Consider the following 16071-nt stretch of genomic DNA (forward strand, 5'->3'; position numbering starts at 1 on the left):
TAATGCTCCTCTTTGAATTATTTTGCTTCTATCCTATGGGGGTATTTGCTTTGTAGAACTTCCAGAAATTTACTTATTGAGTAGATTTTAATAATTCCAGACAAAATAAGAACAAATAAGAAATTAAATAATTGCTTCCTTAATCCAAAAGTAAATTAATGATAATATTATACACCAACATGAACCAAGAAGACAATGTATAAAAAAAACACTAGAATCATACAGCTTGGAAAAAGCATGCATTAGCTTACTCAAGAAATACATTCCAATTAAATTCATCTATATATATCAAATCATTATTAACCAGGTTATAACATCTTTTATGTATATTTTGGGTCACTGTACAAACATTTACGATCAGTTATTTTTGTAGTCGATCTTTGCGCACACACAAAAATAGGATTTTGGTTATTTTTAGATTTAAACTTCCTGAAAAAATGTGAGTGACGCAATCTTGGCAAGGAATGAGTCAGGTAGCCTGTGTGGTCCGTCCTGAAAACCTGAAGAGATTGAATAGGGCTCATCCACTGCATGGGATGCTTGAAGACGGGGAGGCAAACATTTACTTTGAAGGAACTTCTTTTTTATTATGTCTTGTATCAGGGAAAATCCAATAAAATAGTACTCTTGAATTCTCCACAGTAAATGAATTTGTGTGTGTGTGTGCATGCGTGCACATACTTAATCTCATTTGTCTGTGTGTGAAGATTTATTTCTAAGAGCCCACAATCATTATCAGGGTATAGGAAACTAAGCAGTTTTTTGTGAAATAAGTTTTAAAAAATAGCTACCTAGAATCTCATAAATGATAGAGGCACATAGCTTTATTTCTGTCCCAGCTATGTTGACGACATAAGTCACAGAAGAATTAATTCAGCATCTTCTTTCTTGGGGAATTGAGTTCACCTAAGATAATAACAGACCTAAAATGTCGTCAAGTAGAAAAAGCCTGAAACCCTTAGGGCCACCATTATTTCAAGTTAATCACCCACTTCTGAGCTATCTTGCTGAATGTCTCTATTGCAAGAAGAATCTATCTATGAATCTATGTGTTTTCCCTTAGAAGATGATTAAATACACAGTTTAACATACTAAGTGGCAGAGAACAGGAAAAACTATATGATAAACATTTCTTCATATACTACTGCAGCCAATCTAAAGAGTCCCTCCCATAAACAGCCACGTAATGCCATACGAACAAGGGCGAGGTTTTTTTTGATATATAGAAATATGATGTCATATTGGAACTTCAATTTTACAATAAACTAAAGCAGCATAGGCCCGATCAGCTTTAAATTTTACCATTATCTCCTCCATCTTTTTCACAAAGAGTGTAATAGGTTTATCCTGGAGAAAATATGACTTCTTATACTTGCAAGGAAAAACAAAACCCATTTCAGGAGCTGAGTGATCATGATGGTAATTATAAAGTAAGCCAATATGTAATCTTCATAAAGTAAGTTAAAAAGCAGAAAGAAAATAGATTTCCATTTCCAAATTTGATTGTCACCTATTAAAATGGATATTATTGTTATTTTTAAATTAGAAGTTGTTCATAAAGAGCATGTCACTTGAGAAACAAAGATTACAAAGAAATGCAATTAATCTGTTGAAAATTAGTCAATGAGTAAATTTATGCTTTGATTTTACATCCATGAATCCTAGATTTGGGGAGAGTTTATATTTTCAATTAATTCCTAATACTCTGTAATCATTATTATTAATAGTAAGAAGTGAAATTTATTTAGAAATTTACAAATTTGAGTGATTTTTTTCATATGTATCATTTATCCTCACAATAATCTTTTAAGAACAGTAAAACAAATATTATTGCTGGGGGGTATAAAAATGGTCATGATTTTCATAGTCATGACTCTAGAATCTCAAATCAGACCTAAATCTCATGCTTAAGGCTGCCCCCCTGTCATACATATGACTTACAAGGACATTGCTTATAAAAACATTTTTATTCTACTTCACAAAACACGTATATAGATTTCACGAGCTGGCCCTCCCTTTGCATGGATGAACTTTTCCAGACCCTCCAATATGAGAAGAGCAAGAATAATTTCCTGGTTCACTGTGCAGAATTTATGCTTGTTGGATTTTTTTCTACTTTTTTCTTCTTCTATCTCATCAATTCCCTTCCAAATAGGGAGTAATTTTAAAAATTAAATTTTCCAACTGTGTATTACAATATCACTTAATATACATAGCATAAGATCATTGTGAAGAGCTTGCAGTCTTTTTTCCTAGTCAAATCTCAAGCTTGCTTTCTCAGTTCCAACCAAATATATACCCTCTATCTCTGAGATGAAGAATCTTAGAGTGAACTTTACCTACCACTTCTCTTCCTCCTCTCCCGTCATCAAAATTAAGATTATTAAAATATTAGCAGCTTAGAATGTGCAGGAAATTTACACTTATAATAATTTAGTTTTCCAAATAGCAATATGAGGCAGCTACAAATAAAACACAAACATGCTACAGATAAGCACATGAAGGTTTGAAGAGATAGCATAAATTCTCCATCATCACATAGCTCACAAGACACATGGTAGGTTTTTGTGTCTCTAAAGATCAAGGGCTTAATCACAGAGTTACACATTTCAACCTTTTGCTATTATCATACATCATAAATTGTTTGTCCAGCCTTTCATTAGCTAACAGGGAGGGTTCCAAGGTAAGAGTCCACCCTCCTTCTGGGTGCAGAAAGTCTTAGAACTGTTTAAATCAAACAACATAAGAGAGTCAACTTCACTGATACTTAAGATGTTGATCGGCACTAGTCTCATCTGTTCGTACGTCAGAAGGCCCTGTGCCTGAAGATGCAGGTGAGGCCTCCGAGGGAGGCCGGGGAACTACACAAAGGGAAGGGTTGACAGTGTTGCCCACACAGGTTCATACACTGTCAGGTGCTGCAGCTCACCTGGCCATTTATAAGTGGGTTTCCAGAATGTATTATCATAGTTTTTAAATAAAGCAATTCTTACAAAATGGATAAATGGCTTTAAATTGCCAAGAAACCATGTATTAAAAATAAAACTACCATAAACACAAGTGAACAACAAAAAAATGGCAGAGTTGACATTTCTACTCCCTCTCAAGCTTTCCTTCAGCCATATTATGAGATAAAACAATGATACTCTAGTCTAATAAAATATGAAAAGTTACTGAAACATTTTTGCCACTTCAAAGTTATCAAAATATAGATTCATATCCACTATCATTATAAGGAAATTTGCCCTTGAGATATAGGTAAAGATACATCAAATACACACACACAATTTTAAATAATATATATTTGAGATACATGTTCAAAAATTTCTAGTGGTTTGAGCTATGTGAAGATTTGCAGACAAATCAGACTGCTACATATTTCTGGATCATGTGTCTTATCTCTCTGCCAAGAAAACAAAGTGCGTCTCACTTCTTTTTGTGATTGTGTGCCTCTGCCTCTTAAAAAACTGCACTATGTTTGTTCTGCAACCAAATTCCTAACCATCCTTGTTATTTTATACTTGCCTCTATAGATTTCTCATTTCACATGCTTCTTGTGACTTTTCCATCACTTTTTTACATTCCTAAGACAATTCTTAGGTCAGCATATCTACAAAAAATATCTTCTTAAAGACCATCCCAAATCCAATATTTCCAAATCGTAGCTCAAGCATCTCTACTCAAGTTTACATTGAAATGGAGTGCAGGAAATGCTCTATCCAAGCGAAAAACTCAAAATCCTTGAGCAAAGTATTAGAACATATAATAATAATGTCCAAACTACAAGAAAATTCCCCATATTTCTGAGAGTCAATTATAGGATTAGTGAACATCATCAACTAATGAGCAATTGCAACAATCTTGATAGAAGAGTCTCTAAGAACAGAAACAAGGAATGTGAGGAAAGTCAAAGTTCATGATAAGAAAATTTTGCACGGCAGATTAACTGAGTATTTCAAAGGAGAGAAGACATACTGAAGATGGTGACCAAGTTTGTTCAACGTTAGAGGAGAGGAAGTGAGGCTGGAAAATTCCTATGTCTGAGTGTCTTTACATGTAGGAATTGTCTATAATAGCCATTAACAGTTTTTGATAGATCTTTTACCTGGAGGTAAAAAGAACAAATCATAGTTCAACTCATTTTTACCTCTTTGGTTCAATCATTGCATGAAAAAAAAAAACACCCTCCTTTTCCCAATAACATTTAAACTCCTTGAAAAGAGTATGCAATATCCAACCATTTGGGATGTTTAACATGGAATTTACATTAATAATGTCAGGTTTTGAAATCAAACGATATAACTTGATGTCTATGCCTAAAGCTCTCTTATAATCATAGCTTATTAATAAATGTCCTACATACTTGTTCATGTTAAAGCTTTCTCTCTCCCAAGCAATGAGAAGGAGTAAGAGACCTCGGGCGAGGAGAGAGGATGTGAGAAATTCTTCTTCTCATAAACCTTGGGGAGAGCACAGCTCCCTGGACTCTTCATTCTGCAGAGCATGACCCCTTGCATTTTGGGAAGACACATACAGGCATCAGGACTGGAAAGAACCCCCACAGACCTTCGGCACCCCATATCTCTGACTAAGCTTGTTAGGAGAATATTCAAAATACCACACATTTACTACTTCCAGCGCTGAGTGACTTTAGGCAATAGAATTTTCAGGGCCAGAAACACACAAGTATCCCAACGGTAAAGTGGAGTGGTTAAAAGTATGAATTGTTAGTTCAGACAGCCTGGGTTTAACTCTGGCCTCAGCCCTTTCCTTGCTGTGCAAACCTGAGAACTTAAACTCTCAGGGCTGCAATTTCCTTTCCTGTAAAGTGGAGAAAATGATATAATCTACCTCACAAAGTCAATGTGATGATGAAATGCTTAGACAGTATTTAAAACACAGCAAGAACCAAAAGAGCAAGAAACGAAAAATAATCGTTATTCTTTCTCCTCATTTTTTTTCACTCTGGAATTCTCAGCCATTACAGGATGGATATAAGGTCAGAGATTAGCACTAACAGGGCCAAAGTGGACAAACCAGACATTCCAGTCTAGAGCATATTAAATGAGACAAAATATATAGAATCCACAATTCAGTGTCTGACACAGACTGAGCAAAAAATCCTGGCAATGAGCATTTCGATAGATTTCACCAGTGTCTGAATATGGAAATGAGCCTCAGGTGATCGCTTTATGTGGACTACCTAGAGAAAATATTTCAAAGTTGCTTTGAGGAGTTTGACCTCATGCTTTGATAAATTGCTTAGAATTTAACCATCATAATTTCATGCCCATAATAAGCAGATTATAGAGAGATGTAAGCACATTTTAAATGCAAATATCATACTGCTTGTAGTTATTCTCAAGGTATACATTATACACAATTGCTGAAGTTCCCTTGAAAAAAAGCAACAGCAAACTGCCAAGACATTTTTGAAAAGGTGTTTTATTCATGGCTCTGAAAGGTAGCTGAAGCCAGTTGAGGGAGGAGTATATCCTCCCTCTGTTTTAATGATCTAAATTTCGCTAATGGAATGTTAGTGGAAAGAGCCTGGGAGCCCATGTGGCACTGATGGCGTTGTTCAGTATTGATGTTGCCTGCAAATTAAATGTACCTAAGTAGCCACCTGTTTATGCTTACGATTATGTAAAGTCCCATATGTTTCCCTCTCTACGCATGGGAGGTAAATATTGAAAAAATTATTCTGGTGTGAAGGGTGAAAACAGCAGCAATTCTTCTATAACTGTCAACATATGCTGCAATGTTTCCTTTAATGTTGTGCTTTGTCTGACATATTTGCTGATTTTTACCATGCAGTGTTCAAAAAAATCTGTTACCCATGGTTCTACAAACAATTAAAAATCAGTTTACATTAAATTCAAATTAGGAAGAGATGATTTTCTGATGTAGCCATAAGTTTTAAATGGATTTCAGAGCTTATGATTTAAGTAGATTTTGATTTGCAATATAAAGAAGACTGTACTCTTATTTTTCTAAATTCATCCGCATGTAAAAAGGAACATTTTCTTCCTGAGCGCATCCCTTAGATTCCATATTACTAGGCAACAAAAAACTAACTCAAATAACATGAATTTGAAAGTCCCAACTAAAATCGGCAGTGGGTTCTTCCACTGGCTAGCCCACCACTATTCCCACTGGATTTGTTCTAGAAAGCAGATTGCTGGACCCCAGACAGAAGATCTGACCTGGTACTTGGTAGCTGGTACCTGGTACCTGGTTAGCAAGAGCTCAAGAGCAGTTTTGAGATGAGCCTCCTCAGAGCACAGGGACATCTGGGGCAGGGAACATCTGTGGACTGCCTCAGACTCTTCAAAGATTGGCCCCAACAGTAGCTTGCAGGAAAGACCAGAGAAACTGGACTTGCTAGACAATGAAGGTAAACAAACTGGAATTTCATATGGTTTACATCTGATCAAGAGGGGTTTAAACATCAACTGTCTAGCAGACTAGTCATGACAGTCCGTGACTTCCCAATAAAGTATTCACAAAAAACACACAGAATATTGATAGAAAAAGATGAAAACTTACTGCATCATCAATAACTAAGAATAACAGACCAACTGCCCCAAACGCCAGAAGTTACTTTCATAATAAAGAAGATAGAGCTGAAATGAGAACATCGGAGGTCTATCCACGCTCCATCTCATGAAACAGAGGCGCCTCTTTAGATTTTTGAAAAATAGGAACAACAGTTATCATTGAGTGCTTCTATAGGCTAAGGTTTGTAGCAACCACTTAATGATCACCTCATTTCATTTATTCAATTCTTGGAAGAATTTTGTGAGATAAATAGTATTAGTATTTCCCAACTTTATAGATGAGGAAATTAATAAACTGATGCACTAAAACACATCAAGGAGGTCCCCAGTCTTTTAAAATTTTGGTATTTTTTCAAACTTGACATATACATAGATAGAAATGTTTTAACAACATTGAAACTGTACCATATACATTCGTTTGGATCCCACTTGTTTCATTTAACATTGAACCGTGATTAAACCTCATGTTTTAAAATATTTTTCACAAATATGATTTTTAATGGCTGTATAATATGTTGTAAAAGATGTATCAAAAGTTATCTTTTTCTGCACTGTTGGGCATTTAAATTGATTCCATTATTTTACTATTACAAATAATTCTAGGATGATTATTTCCTTAGAGTTTTTTCTAATAAATAGAACCACTGAGTTAAAGACCCTTTTCTCAGCAGACTCTTGGTTCTGGGAAGGTAGGGACTGAGATGTAAGGATGTCCCTGTCATCAATCGTTATCTCTGCACATGCACAAAAGAAATATTTGCCAATTGACTGGTAGATGGCTCTTGAAATATAATATTAAATTTATTTTCGGTAAGGTTATAATATTCCATATACCATTCAGTTGGGTTTGAGAGTGACCACTTGACAATAGCTTTCTCAACTTTATTGTCATAACTGTAAAAGCTTAGCTGATAAATATGTGGAAAAGTTGTCATTATTGTTTTAATTTACATTGAGTCCGAACTAACTTCTATGTGGTAATAAGCCATCTGAACTTTTTTGTCCTTTGTCCATTTCCCAGTTAGTGCTCTACTCAATTATTTAACTGATTTTTTTTGTTTGTTTTACATTTTAGTGTTATCTAGTCTTTTTTAAATTGTACCACTTTACTGTTAAACTTTTCTTTTTGTTTTTACTTTCCTGGTATACAGAAAGTTCCATTTTATGTAATTGAATCTGTTTTTTCTTTATGGTTTTTCATTACATTTATAATCTGAAACTTGTTTCAAATACAAACACAAAATAGTTTTATGTAAAATGTAACTTTTTCATCTACTCCAAATTTCCTTTGCTATGTGGTGTAAGAAATAGGTCCAATTTCACCTATTGTTTTCTAAATTGATAACTATATTACAATTGTCTCCTAAATAATTCTTCCTTTAACCCCAGACGTGTAGTACTGACTTCATCAAACAGACAGTAATGCTTTATTCTACGGTCTTGTTTTAGTGCCGTAAGCAAATGTTTAAGTGCATGGACACTACAGCTAAATTCAATACACCACTCCGACGCTTCTATAACAATTAGCACCACTATTATTAATTTATTGATTCAGCTTTTGATTTTCTGTAAGTAACATTTTGAATAATTTCTTATAACTTTGTCATAGGTTTTAATATTGGCAGGACAAGTCCTCCCTTATTGTTCTGTTTTCTAAATATTTGCTTGAATATTTTCACTTGTTTATTCTCCCAAGTGAATTTTAGAATTACTTTCTCAAGAGCTAACATGATAATAATTATGATCATAGTATGAGAGTTATGTTTATAATTGCATTAATCTCACAAATTAATCATGTGCAATTGATATATACACAATATTCAGGTTTTTGATACAAGCACTTAAAATGTCCCTTTGTTTTTAAAAAATAAGTAAGCTTTTATAATACTTTTAAGTAAATAAAGGAGTTAAAGTTTCATAATATTCCTTATACTGGGTATAAAGATATTAAGCCTAGTCATTCTATGCTTTTACCTTACTCTTTTAAAATAGATTACTCATATATTCTAAATAGTTATAAATGGAAAGTTATGACTATATATATGTCTATATACAAATATATATTTGTTTATGTCTATATTTTATTTATATATTTTATATATATTTGCTTATATGTACTCATTTTGTATGCTTTTTATTCTATCTCACTAAACACATTAATTCTAACAAATTTAAAATTTTTGTCTCAGTTGATTCTATTGGTTTTTCTGGACAGTCTTACTGCAAATAATGATTATAACCTCATTTCTAAAAGTTTTCTAACTTATTTGTGTCTGGATGTATTTACTTACTTTAATTCCATGATGTGTTAAATAAGGGTAAAACAAACACCCTTATAAAAACAACTCTTTCTTTGCATGACTCACTGAGTTTTACCACTTGGTGCCTATACCTGACTCCCCCAGTGCACAGCTAATAGTGTGACCTGCTGCCACCCTCTGTGTCAGGCTCTGCCAATTTCCAGGAATCTGAAGGTTTTTAAACTATGTTCCTAAAAATCTAAGGCAGGGTTACAAAAAAAACCATTGAATTATATACTTTAAACAGCTGAATTTTATGCTATGTCAATTATAGCTCAATAAAGCTGCTAATTTTTAAAAATGAGAGAAGGGAGAAAGATGGAGAGTTAAGTAAAAGCTTCAAAAAAGCAGTTAGATTAGCCCTCTGATTAGTTCGTGGTGGAACATAAATTGGCAGAGTCTTTATGATATGTGATTTGACAATATGCATCAAAAGCTTTAAAAACATTTTTACTTCTGAAGTCATAATTTCATGTATATGAAACTCTTATAATAATCAGAAGTGCAGACAAAATTCCAGTTAAAAGTCTGCTCCTTATAGCCTAAATTGCATAAATGAACACGTTCAGGGTGGATTTATTAATTATGATATATGCATGTGACGGACTATTACAGAGAAAATAAAAATTATGTTTTGAAGAATAATAACATAGGCAAGTCCTCAGAAATAGGCTTGTTTTCCACTATAATAAAGCATTTGTATATATGTGTCTGGGTATAAAATATACAGAAAACAATAAAAGGAAATATACCAAATACTAATGCCAGGTAGCTCTGGGAATGAGATTTTGGGAGTTTTAATCTACTTCCCTACATTTTCTTCCATTTTCTAATTTTCTACAAGATATATGTGGTATTTGGAAAAATCAATACATTTTATAAGTTTAAAAAATTATATTCCTTATGTTCATACAAAAACCTGCACATGGACGTTTGTAGCAGTTTTATTCACAATTGCCAAAACTTGGAAGCAACCAAGATATCCTTCAATAGGTGAATGGATAATAAACTGTGGTACATCCAGAGGATAGAATATCACTCAGCTATAAAAAGAAATGAGCTATTGAGCCCCGAAAAGACAGAGAGGAAATTTAAATGCATATTACTAAGTGAAAGAAGAGCCAATCTGAAAAAGGCTACATACTGTAGGATTCCATCTTTATGACATTTTGGAAAAGACAAAACTATGGAAACAGTAAAATGATCAGTCATTGCCAAAGGTTGTAGGGCGGAGGGAAGAACGGGAGGAGCACAGAGGATGCTTAGGACAGTGAAAACACTCAGAGTGCAACTATAATGATGAATACAGGTCACTACACATGTGTTTAAACCCATAGAATGTGCAACACCAAGAGTGAACCATAACGTCAACCATGAATTTGGGATGCTTATGATGCATAAAGGTAGGTTCATCAATTATAACAAGTGTACCACTCTGGTGGGGGATTTTGATAATGAAGGAGGGAGTACATATGTAGGAGCAAGAGGCACACGGGAAACCTCTGTGCTTTCTGCTCCACTTTGCTGTGAACCTAAAACTGCTATAAAAAAGTCTTCTTTAAAAAAAAAAAAAAGCTTTTGTTCCAGTGGCAGAAACTTTAAGTCACTGACATGTAATAGTGCATAAATATAGTAAAGCGCTTTACCAACGTCCAGTTCAGAGAGTCAGAACTGAAGACCCGAGTAGACAGCTTTCTAAGGATGGTCTGGTTGCTCTCCTGAGAGACCCTCTGTGGTGATACTGTTGATGTAACACCATGAAGAGTGTTAGAGGAATTGCATATGTGGGAAAGGGGGATGGTAAGAGCAAAAAGTGATGAGATAGATTTTTAGAAGATGTGCATAAAATGTAAAACTACGCAAACTTATAGACCAGTGCCAGTTATGGAAAAGCCTATTTTAAAATAATCTTTCTGACAGAATTCCAGTCTAATGCTAAAAAGTACACAGGTGGGTGAAAAGAACATTTTAACCTAGGACTGTAGTCTATTTGTTTTCCAGATAATACACATTCTAGTTATCCAAGGACCAAGGACTTAGGGAAACAATCTGATCATATACTAAAGAGTAGAAGAAAAAATAGACCAAAAAAAGGGAATTGGAAATTAGTGTAAAATCTTGAATTTCTTGCACCTTTAAATTACTTCACATTTTCTTGCATGGTATATTCAGAATACCCCTTTTTATATAATAGACACAGGAGAATTTATTTTGCTTAAGTGAGCCCAGTGGGGAAAAGATGCCTTAAGAGAAGTTGACCCAGAAAATTTGGAAGAATAGCTGGTGATTCCTTGAATAGTAAATTATCCAAAAGGCAGGGAGCCCTATTTAGGGCTTGTCTGAATTATGTGTCATCATAACATCCAGATGGAAAAATAGGAGCAAATTCTGCCTTATATCTTGCTTCTTTTAGCAAAAGATCTTCAAAAAAACAGAATGTAAAAAGGTTATTCACTATAAAGCTATTATATATTTTAAATATTTTTGCATAACAATTTTCTTATCAGGTCCTTTTAGAAGCAGATATATTTTAGTCAAATAAAAAATTAGCTATGATCATAAAGTGGCTAAACATGAAAGATTTAGCCATTTCAATGGTAGATGAAACATAAAATGAATGACCATTGAATATAATAGTATATGTTTTTATTAGTTAAGTATATAGTTTACCAAATGAAACCATGGGGAACTTCATCTCGAAAACATTAATGTATTAGCTATTTTGGTACTCAGGCCTGAAGGAGCAGGTTGCATAAATTTTAGTCATTGAGTCTTAATAAATTTCTTGAAGAAATAATTTTTATTAATCCAATCTTTGTAATTGATTGTTCTTAATACTTTTCTCTATCTTTCACATTTATAAGTAAAATGATTTCGAAAAGAATCTCACTGCTAGGGGATATAGATATGCTGGGAGGGAATTCTCCATGGCATTTTCTACATGTCTCAGAAGATGGAGGGAACAGATTTGTTTCCTGACCAGTATAAAAATTATACAGAATATCTCCCTCCTGAGAGACATTCTAGGATAGTAAAGACTCTCTCTTCTCCCCGAAGGAAATTTTATTACATTCCAGGGTAATAAAGACAATGCTTTCCTAGTGGGCAAAGATTGGCAGGTTTGCCAGCAGCCTCTTACACGTTTGGGATTCCCTCCCTAGGCTCCTCCACTGTGTGTTTGGCACCCACCTGACCCTGCTCTATAGCACCCCCTGGGACATAGGGCTCAAGAAGTGCGAAGGTGTGAAGCTCCTGCTGTCTGCTGTGCCATGAGAAATAAACTGCTACATTCATTTGGGCTCATTTTTTCATTACGGACCTAATTTACGAAAGTATGGCAAGTCAGTATGGCAGCTACACGGCTGCTTAGGGATGGCTTGACCACTTGACAGGTAAAATCCATTTATCCATTTATCTAGCAGAAATTCGTTTAAGTAGAAAGCACTGCCTGAAGCTTATATTTAAAGCATGATTTAAATCCATTAAACGTATGACAGAAATTTTATATTTAGTGAATTTTCTAACATTTATCTAAAAGTTACTATTTCATGTTATTTTAGGAGTGGCATCAGTTTAAATCCTTTTAACATTGCAACGCTTACTGCCTATATCAGAAAAATTAGAAAAGATGCCACAGATCCAGAGGATCTTGTATTTTCATCATAACATTGATGTTGATTGACAAAAAGACCATTTCGCTCTTTTTCTATGATTAAGCAAGAAGTGCTTCAGAACACAGATTTTGGAACCACACTGTTTAGTTCTGTATTGGTGCTCTCCAAGAGAGAGCCACCATCAGAGGCACTGTATTGAGTATTTGAAATGTGGCTACTTGACATTAGCATAGCCTGAACTGAGATGTGCTATCAGTAGAAAACAACATGCTGGATTTTAAAGACGTGGTGTGAGAAAAATGTAAAATATCTCAATAATTTTATATTGATTAGAGGTTAAAAGGATAATATTTTAAATAAAATATATTATTAAAATTAATTCCACTTTTTTTTTCACTTTTTTAAATATCTGTGCTAGGTAGCCTCCAAGATAGCCTCTTGGAAGTCACATCCTTGTGCAGGCCCCTCCCAGACTGCACCAGCATTTGTCTGTGATCAAAAGAATGTAACAGAAGTGGCAGTATGTCACTTCTAAGCTTAGGTTGTAGAAGGCTATGGTTTTCATCTTGGGCTTTCTCTTGCCCTCAGATCATTCATTTAGGAGGAACCTTATGGAGTGAACCATGTGTCAAAGAACTGAAGCCTCCTGGAACAGCTACATAAATGAACTTGGATGAATGAACATGAACATATGGCCTCACAAATATTTCTACCAGACGGTGCTAGTGTAGATTCGACACAACCACTTACTAACTAGGTGATCTTGGGTAAGTCACTTTTTTTCTCATGTGCAAAATATGAATTCAATTAGTAACCTATAGATATACATAAAAATGTTTAAAACAGTTTTATATGTAAAAGTATTTAGACACATCATGAGGCTTCTCATTTGAGTGGATGATATTGGCAGGATAGAGTGTAGGGTGGTAGTGAATATGCCATCTCTAAGCTCTACTGTCACATTTTTTATGTCTCTTCCTCCAGCAACAAAATTTCTACACAGTAATAAAATTTATAGAGTATGATCTAAAAATTCAAACAGAAAAATTTCAGTCTAGGCTTGTAATTTTAATGATGGTTTTACAGATGCAAACACAACCTTCCTTGGACATATGGTTTAGAGACATTAATATAACCTTGCTGTTTAGGAGGAGGGGGAAAAAAACCCTGATTGTCAGAAAAATGTACTGAAACACATTCTTGCAGAATATTTCTCATGTTTAAAGAGAAGGCATTTATTATTCATGCTTTATAACAATACAGAGGAAGAATACATCTTTCCAGAAGTAATCCAGAAATTTGGAACTTCGCTATAACCCAAACATTACATGATATACCAATCTATGGGGATAACGCAATCAACTACCAAACATCAGAATATATTCTAGTTGTGTTTGGCAAGAATAGCACATTTTCTAGCTCATAAAAACGCTCAGCCAAGAGAACTATCTTGTAAGAGAACAAATTGTGCTTCTAAAGTGGTGTGTTTATTTCCATAAAGAACTGAAATTATTACTTTTTATCTCTTTTAGTGTATTGAACATTTTTTGAGTTGACAAAATAGAGACATATGAAAAGATAATATTAATATGGGATGCAACTAGGGATGTATATTCCAAGTTTAGCTCTCCATTCGCATGTTAGCAAAAACTCAATTTCCAGTTTGTCCCCTGAAAGGCTCCTTACCAAATCTCTACAAAGCTTTCCTTTCTTGACTGCTGCTTGAGATTCCATTTGCTGGAGCTTCTTCTGTAAAGCTATATTTAGTGGTCAAAGGCTGGCTATCTTTCTTCAATAAAGCATCTTTATTTGCAAAGAAATCATCTATGGGCACTTTGTCAAGGTTATAATCATCTTCAACAAAACTTTGAAATACCATGAGAAATTAAGGATTTGTGTTAATATACTTTACTTTAACACAGAAGAGTAGATGTTGCCAGCAAAAATAGTGGAATAAGTACCTCTGAAAATTGTTTCCTCCATAAAAGCAATGGAGAAACTGGTTTAAAAAATTGTCAGAATTAATTTCTTCAGAACTCCAGAAATTAACTAAAGGATTGGAGCAATCTGGGGACCATTTATTACAGAAAAGTGGCTGAATTTTGGCAAAAACAGCAAACCTTGTGACATTTTAACTTGCTGTATTTCCATTCCTCCCACCCCCTTCAATGCCACAGTAGCCTTAAAAACCAACAGCCTGCAATTATGGCAAAATCAGCAGCTTGGCAGTCACAAGAGGGGGCAGAAGGGAGCTGGAGTTCCTCCAAAGTTTATTCTCAGAGAACTGTCATTATTTGACATGTCTGGTGACTCCCTGCAAGATTCACTTGTGAAACTGTGTTTATTTAATTTTATTTTGAGCTTACTCAGTGGGAAAAGACTTTTCCTCAGGGCACTTCTCAAAAACAATGAAAGACAATTATTTAATTTTTGTGGCTGCCTGCAGTGGTGTATAACAGTCGGGAAAAACAACAGGCTAATCTAAAAGCTTAAAAGGAAAAGCCAAGGAATGAGATGTCCATAAGGACAATGAAAAGTTCCAGTATATTCCCAGGAATCTAGAAGACCACATACATGTGTAGGACTGTGCACTTGCCCTAAGCATGTGTGCATCCTTAGGAAAGACCTGATAAGGTTCTAAGCTCCCAATTCTGGCTGACTTTGAGGCTTTACATGAGCAAGAAGCAAAGGCTAAGCAAGAATTTTCAACTGCCTGGCTGAGTGTTGAAGGCATGACCCCAAATGAACACAGAGCCCCTCAAAAAAGCCTAGGAGACTTCTAAGTTCCAATTTAAGGAAATCTCTGTCCAGACATTAGTTGTCCACTAAGCTAACTGAGCAGAGACTTCAGTGGCTGAATATGGCAAAGAATTCAGACTTTAGAGATTTCATTCAGAAAAGTCACTAAACAACCAGCAATAACAACAAACCCTGAGGAGGGGGAAAAATCCAATTTCTAGAGTTGCCACATTACATTGTTTAAAATAACCAGCTTTCAACAACAAATTATAAGACAGGCAAAGGAACAAGAAAGTGCGGCCTATAAACCAGGGGAAAAAAATAATCAATAGAAAATAACCCTCAGGAAACCCAGACATTGGATTTCCCAGAGCATGAATTTAAATCAGCTATTTTAAATACGTTCAAAGAACTAAAGGAAACTACTTCCACAGAACTAAAAAGAAGTAGGAAAATGAAGTCTTATCAAATAGAGAATCTAAATCAAACTTGAAGATAAGTCAATTGCAATCATCCATTCTGAGAAATTGAAAGAAAAAAGTATGAAGAGAAATGGACAGATTCTCAAAGATGTATGGGACACCATCAAGCATATCAATATGTGAATAATGGGTGTCCCAGAAGGAGAAAAGAGAGAGAAAGGCATAAAAAGAATATTTGAAGAAATAATGGCCAAAATTTCCAAAATTTGATGAAAAACATTCATCTACACATTCAAGAAGCTCAATATACTCCAAGTAGCACAAACTCAGAGATTCATGTCATCATGATCAAGCTGTTGAAAACCAAAGGCAAATAGAGAATTTTGAAAAGAACGAAAGACAAAAACTTATCATGTAGAAGATTTCTCAATCAGAT

At 34.6% G+C, this 16071-nt stretch overlaps 1 protein-coding gene across 3 annotated transcripts in view; it reads right to left on the reverse strand.

Moving 5' to 3' along the window:
- Positions 1-16071, reverse strand: part of THEMIS (thymocyte selection associated) — a 177620-nt gene that overhangs the window by 104433 nt on the left and 57116 nt on the right. The window lies entirely within an intron of this gene.

This window comes from Equus przewalskii, chromosome 9 (genome assembly GCF_037783145.1).
Source record: "Equus przewalskii isolate Varuska chromosome 9, EquPr2, whole genome shotgun sequence".
Lineage (NCBI taxonomy): Eukaryota > Metazoa > Chordata > Mammalia > Perissodactyla > Equidae > Equus > Equus przewalskii.